Source organism: Lasioglossum baleicum, chromosome 16 (assembly GCF_051020765.1).
Source record: "Lasioglossum baleicum chromosome 16, iyLasBale1, whole genome shotgun sequence".
In the NCBI taxonomy this organism is placed as follows: domain Eukaryota; kingdom Metazoa; phylum Arthropoda; class Insecta; order Hymenoptera; family Halictidae; genus Lasioglossum; species Lasioglossum baleicum.
The window spans coordinates 7,957,795-7,965,220 of record NC_134944.1 but is presented as its reverse complement, the minus strand read 5'-3'; the positions used below and the strand labels follow the sequence as shown (position 1 = coordinate 7,965,220).

The following is a 7,426-nucleotide window of genomic DNA, read 5'->3' as shown; positions in this document are numbered from 1 at the left end:
CCCAGTCTCCTCCCACTTTACAGTAATTTGGTGGGGAGGGCCCAGGAGTGGGGAGAACGCCACGCCCAGCGAGCTCTGAAGCCGCGCTTTGACTGGTCCACGTGTTTTTCGTTAATAACTCCTTAACGAAGCCACGGAGAACATTTTCGCAAAGGGAAAAGTTGCTCCAAATCGCCTCAGGAATCGCCCCTCTCAAGTATTACAACATTTTTGGAGACAGTCTGTGTATTGATACGAAATTAGTGAATAATCTTACTGGGAATTTTATACACTCACGACAAAGACGAAGTTAAAAGAATTGAAGAATATTTTATTTTGAGCTTATTACACGAGCATATTAAATTCTTGCAAACGACGCAGACAATTTTTCTTTCGCATAAAGACGAAGTTCTCGGCCGCAGATATTTCAAAAGACCTTGTCCTGCGCATCTGGAAGAGGCTTACGCGTCCGGCGTGTATCATGAAAATTAGAGGATGCCACTTTAATAACAGGCACCATTCGAGCCTCAATGGCCAACTAGTTTCGTCGCCTAAGCTCCCGTTGAATGGCAGAGCAAAGTTACCGGCGGGTTATTAAATAGATCCATAGAATTCCGGGCGCAGACTTGAACGGAACGCGCGACAGAATAAACAGGTTCACCGGGGCCACGAGTCGCGAACTTTGAATATGTATACCCAGATTGACATAATACTAGAAACGCGGGGGAAGGGGGAAATAGGAGAGTGGAGGGGGACAGGGTATTCGATTACATTCGGGGGAGGCCAGTCCTCGACCCGTATTTCTGTTCCGCCTTTCGGGCAAAATGGGTTTGCCCATTCGTGTTCGATAAAGCGCTCGCGATTGAATCGGGTCAATAGTTTTCCTGGGGCGATTAACGATCTCGCGCATACACGCAGAGAGGCTGCACAGAGGCGCGCCCGCGCACGCCGCGTTCCCATGTAAACGCACTCGTCGCGTTCGTCGCGCTGGGTGCATCGAAACGCGCGCGGTAGTGCACGTGCGCCGACAGCTCGTTTGTTCAAGAACTGAATTCATTATCGACTACGGATTTTTCAGTTACAGCCGCCGGGATCTCTGAAAAAAGAAACATCAACAAACCGCTTCCGCGAATATCGCGTATTCAAGCGGTCACCGTGGTTTTTAATTTCCGAAAAAAATCGATTTTTTCCCCATTATTTTCAACCACGAACACCGACCCGGATTCGTCGAAACGAGTATATGTACTCTGGTTATTTTTACTCGAGAAAAATCACTCGCGCACTCCGCACACCAACAAATACGTGCGAAAAATCTCGACGCGAGAGGTCCAACAGTTTCGCAGAAAATAATTCCTAAACATCGAAAACGGCCTGGAGGGGTCATTTCGAGTTCGAACGCGATTTTTGCGAATTTTTTTTTCGCAAGAACCACCGAACTTTTCCCACCAGGATTTTACACACGCTTTTGCGGGTAGTTGGAGTACATGCGCGATTTTTTTTCAAGCGCGAACAATCAAAATTGCACGAGTGAGAAAAAAGAAATGTACATATGTTTTGTCGTGACACCGTGTCTTCAAAAAATTCGGGAAACGGTTTTTTCGACAGAATTGGAAAAGCTGTTCGTATATGGACGTCCAACTCGGTGGGGCTAATCAAATCAAGGGAAACACCGAAGTTATTCGCGATCCTCGCGAAAATGCTTCACTGCAGGGAAAGTTAGGTCACTTCCGAGCGAGCCCTTGCGTTCTCCACGTGTTTCGATCTGATGGAAGAACGTGAAAAAAACGGGGGTTGCAGCGTGTTCGAAGCTAGCGATCGTCGTCGGGCTAGTTTGGTAGACAAACTAATTGGCGAGAGGAAGCCTCCAATCATGCTCCCGTCGTAGAGACGGTACGTGTCGTCGACGAAGCATAAACTACCTCGTCCGAGCTCAGGAAGCACACATTCTTCCTTTCTTCCTCTAACGGGTAGAAGTGCAGTTTCTGCTCTACTCGTTCGCCGACTGCGCACCGTCGATTCATTCCCCCCAAATAACACCTCTCCACCGTCTCCCATATCTCTGAATGCTTCCCTAACGAGAATTCCGAACGGTCTTGTACGGTTGCATTCGCGCGATATTAAATTTTACTTTCGGAACTGCTCGATTTTCATGGGAATTATCGCTCGAATCCAGCTGGAAATCGCTCGCGGAATAAGCCCCGGCTCAATCGGCGCGGTTGAAACCCCGCGAAACCCGCCAAGGTGTTTCGAGGAACACGCTCCCGCTCGCCAGAAATCTCAAAGACTAATTCTACTTGTTGCTGACGAGCGAATCGCGGCCCCGAGCAGCGACGGGTTTAAAGCGCGCCGGGGATTTTTATTCGTGCGAATTTTACCGACCAACTTGCCGAAACATTGCAATTGCTAGATTGCGGATCTTTATGCAGAATAAAAATGTTCTGCATTGATTGTGGGAAGCAGGAGTAATACGAAAATTGATTTCATCCCTTAACGAGTTTGTGTTTTCAACATTCATTTAAAATCTTTTACTGTTTTATAGTTCACCAATTTCTTCACAAATGCATAAAGATATCCGCAGTCTTGAAAGTAACACTGTACGAAATATTATATGTAGTAGCTTTGCCAGCCTGTTAACAGCTGAAAGGGGCTGCAGTTGTTGCAATATACACAATTATGGCATTATTCATGAGTGTAGTGTAAGTGAATTGGCTCGTCGTAGGACCAGAGTGGCCAGATTGAGATTGGCCCCTCCCACTCTACCTTCCCCTTCCACGACTCTGCCCCCCACGCTTCCGCCCGGTCACGTGACGCGTTCCGTCTCTGTCTTGCGTGTATCACGTGACTGTCAGGTACTGGCAGAGAGCGAGTAACCGTGTTCCACTCAATTGGATCCAATTTATCTACCGGAAGCTTATCAATGAGTACATTGACTGCACAGTTTGACTGCACAGCATAATTTTAGATAACAGTTCTAAAAGGAGTTGATGAAGATCTTTGAACATTTCTTTGAACTTGTCTTTGTACATGTCTTTGTACATTTCTTTCAACATTTCTTTCATAATGTCTTTGAACATTCTATTGAACATTCTTTTGTTCATTTCTTCGTCCCCGATTTTGCGCATCGAAAAATATGCCGGCAGACAAATTGCTGAATCAGAAGGTTTTCAGTCTTGATTTTCAGTCCGAGGCAGATTAATTTTCGTTCTTCCGTAGCAGAGCGGGTGTCGTCGGGTAGCTTATGCAAATATCGGCGGGTACGTGCCTCCGGAAGCCGGTAGGCGGGAGCCGAGCGCAAGCATACTCGAAGCATCGTCGCGTTACGTCGATGTTTGTGCGGCCAACATGTTCGCCGTGTGCTCGAACACGGTGCACGATCCACCGTTAATCGCGCGCGACGATACAAGAGAATCCTTCACTCCGCGGCGAAAAATCTACGGTAGTCTTCGGAAAATGAGTGGAGCTGAAGGATGAAAAGAAAGCAGCGCGGCGAGTTATGGCACATCACGTTTAACGACGTCGGACGCCGTTCTCCTGCGGGAAGTTCTAAGTAGTCTTCGCAAAGTATTCGTCGTTCGGGTTTTAATTACCAGAACGTAATTGCAGAGTCCCGACGTTGATTGGACGTCGCGGAAACGACCTTCTCTTCTTCGTTTTTCCACTATTTTTCTCTCTCTCTCTCTCTCTCTCCCTCGTTTCGCGGATCCTTCGCGAAGAATTCCTGAGCGAAGACGAATCTCTTTGATTCCGAAAGTGACGCGCGCCCGTTGCCTCTCTCGGTGAAAAGCGACAGATCCAACGAGGTTTTTCCCGAATTAGAAAAGTTCCCGGGCTTCCGGCGATAATTAATGGATCGGTAGTTCGTAGCTTTTACGAGGCTCGCGGAAAAGGTGACAGCAACCCTCAAGTAAACTGGACCGAGAGCACCACCCGAGATTCTTTTCAATTATCTTCGGATGCCGCCGTTGCAGCCGTCCACGTATTTTCCACCGATCTCTTTGTGTCTTCGACGTCGTTGTCCACTCGCCTGTCCCGGTCGCAATACTTTTTTCAATTTATTCGCTCGCCGGTTTCCGAGCCGCTCGACGCGGGCAAACGCCGTCAAACCTGGACAAACGCGATTTTTAACGCGGCGCTGTACCTCTCGGAATTGTTCAGACATTTTGGGATCTTTCAATCGGAATTTTACTGTGAGTTTGAGTTGTAAATTCATCAAACATGGTCAAACGCGATTGTTAACGCGGCGCTGTTTCTTTAGGAATTGTTGGGACATTTTGGGATTCGCTCTTTTCGGGGCCTTTCGAAATTCGACCGAGTCTGAGCTCTGTATCGATCAAACATGGTGAAACGCGGACAAACGTGAGGAAACACGATTTTTAACGCGGCGCTGTTTCTCTCGGAATTGTTGAGACATTTTGGGATCTTTAAATCGAAATTTGACTGTGAGTTTGATTTCTAAATTCATCAAACATGGTCAAACGCGATTTTTAACGCGGCGCTGCTCCTTTCGGAATTGTTGGGACATTTTGGGATTCGCTCTTTCGGGGCCTTTCAGTCGAAATTTGACCTAGCCTGAGCTCTGAATCGATCAGACATGGTCAAACATTGATGAATAAAACTTTAAGGTACCTGATGATTTATTCCGACAATAAATCAATTTTTCTCCGTGGCGCCGCTTTCTTGTAATCGACGCGGACAATTTCATTTTGCATGAGTATCCGCAGTCCGATAATTACAAATGAATTATTGTTAAGCAGTCTGGCAAGACATTGAACGGAATCGAAGCAGAAGGCGATTTTCGAAGCGTATCTTCCAAGAAATCGAGTGTCTGGCGTGGCGCCAACATCAGAGAACCAGACACCGGGCGCAGGCTGTAGGCGTTTTATCGTGACCGGTTTTAATTTATCGGCGATGAACGAAATCAACGGTGTTCTCCCGTTGCTCGCGGCGACGTCGTATAAATGTGCGCGGTGAACCGGTCGTGGAAACGCGACCTATCGGGTCGACAACGGTGAATATTTACGCCGCGGATTACTCGTGTATCCTGGAACGAGTCCACGATTTCATTTTTAAATTGTCGCTCTCGGGAACCGAGCGCGTCTCGGAATGTCTGTTTCCCCAGCGGTGTATTCTCGGCGATGTTACAATTTTATTCCACGCGTCGACTATTATAACGTCGTTTCGCGACGTCTTACCTGAGACGAGTTCCTCCGCTCTCTCAGCTATCTCATCTCTCTCATCTCTCACAGCATCCTCCACACACTCTCTCAGCTCTCATAGCACTCTCAGCACACTATTACAGCTCTCTGAGCACACTATTACAGCTCTCTCAGCTCACAGCACACTCTCTCAGCACTACCAGCACTCTCCCTCTCTCCCTCTCTCTCTCTCTCTCTCTCTCTCTCTCAGCACTACCAGCACTCTCTCTCTCAGCACTACCAGCACTCTCTCTCTCTCAGCACTACCAGCACTCTCTCTCTCAGCACTACCAGCACTCTCTCTCTCAGCACTACCAGCACTCTCTCTCTCTCAGCACTACCAGCACTCTAAACTCTCTCAGTACACTCTCACAGCTCTCTAAGCACTCTCAGCACACTATTACAGCTCTCTCAGCTCACAGCACACTCTCTCAGCACTACCAGCACTCTAAACTCTCTCAGCACACTCTCCCGCTCTCTAAGTACTCACAGCGCCCTCTCTCAGCTGTCTCAACTCTCTCAGCACACTCTCACAGCTCTCTAAGCACTCTCAGCATACCCTCACAGTTCTGTCAGCACTTTCAGCACACTCTCGCAGCTCTCTCTGCACACACTCTCAACACACAGTCTCTCAGCTCATTTTCTCAGCACATTTATTATTATTATCATCATATTTATTACAAACGGATCGTAGTCCTTTTACACAAATGTTTACAATAGAAAAAGAAAGAATTCGCGTAAATTAACTAAGACCGGAACATGCACAAAAACTGTTGGAAAACATTTCCTCAGAACATTCTCTCAGCTCCGTCAGCACATGCTCTCGGCTATCTCAACATTGTCAGCTTCCCCTCTCTTCCCTCCTCTCTCCTTCTCGAACCGTGAAAATATGCACACAATGGTAACAAACTCGCGCGCGTGACCGATTCTGGAAGTATCAGGCAATTTGAACGTCTGGTTGCATAGGAAATCGATGCGACGATCGTCAAGGTCCATTATAGTCGCTCGAACGTGCATACTCCGAGGTAATCATGCTAATACAGCGCAACAATAGTTGCCAATTGCAGATACGCGAATAGACGTAAATTAACAAGAGCAATTTGCGAGCACCGCACTATGTATAACACGTCCACGATCATCGTCATCGATTCCGCGACACGTTCCGATATAATATCGTTCGGTTTTTCGTGATCTTATTCCGTCTCTTCGTTTCTCTCGCCCGAAGAAATTCGGTCTCGCCCGTGTGTTACATCGTTACCGGGGGTAGAGCAGGTCTCGGAGATCGAATTGAACGACGACGTGTCGTCGGAGACTGTGTAACAGATAGGATCGCGATTCTTTTCGAGGTTAACGAAACGCGACTCGATATCCGTTGCCCGTGTCGCTGAACCCGGCCAGGAAATTACACCACAGCCGGAAACGACGCGACGGACAACGCTATCCGCGTGTCTGCCGGTCGATTCGAATTTCTGCTACAGAAATAACCAGTTACTTCACTCGTTTCCCGTTTGCACCGCACGATCCTCTCCGAGATCTCGAACTTCGCGATCCTCCGACCAGAAAACCAGCACGAATCGTGGTTTAGTCGGTGCTCCACGTTTCGGACGAATTTAATAGCCGCAGAGAGGAGAATAACAGATTTTCAAACGTTTCCTCCGTAGCGTCGCGAAAGGGAGCGTGATCGAAAAAGGTCACTGATCACCACTATATCCACTAAATTCTGTATAATTATTAAGTTTCCGTTTTAAATGCATGCAATTGCTCTAGATAACAAGATAAAAGCTTCTCGAGCGTTTTCTTCGTATCGTCGCGAAGGGGGGCGTGGCCAAAAAAGGTCACTGATCACCACTGTATTCACTAACTTCTCTGTAATCATTAATTTACCATTTTAAATGCACGCAATTGCTCTAGATAATGAAATAAAAGCTTCTCGAGCGTTTCCTCCGTATCGTCGCGAAAGGGGGCGTGGTCGAAAAAGGTCACTGATCACTACTGTATTCACTAAATTCTCTATAATCATTCATTACCCGTTTTAAATGCATGCAATTGCTCTAGATAACAAAATAAAAGCTTCTCGAGCGTTTTCTCCGTATCGTCGCGAAAGGGGGCGTGGCCGAAACAGTTTACTGATCACCACTGGATTCTCTATATTCTCTATAATCGTTAATTTCCCATTTTAAATGCACGCAATCGTTCCGAATAACAAAATCGAAGTTTCTCGAATACCTTTTCCGTACTGTCGCGAAAGGGGG

At 47.2% G+C, this 7,426-nt stretch overlaps 1 protein-coding gene across 1 annotated transcript in view; it reads left to right on the top strand.

Annotated features, from left to right (window-relative positions):
- Positions 1-7,426, top strand: part of Dnr1 (E3 ubiquitin-protein ligase defense repressor 1) — a 109,533-nt gene that overhangs the window by 35,470 nt on the left and 66,637 nt on the right. The gene's annotated exons all lie outside the window — the stretch shown is intronic.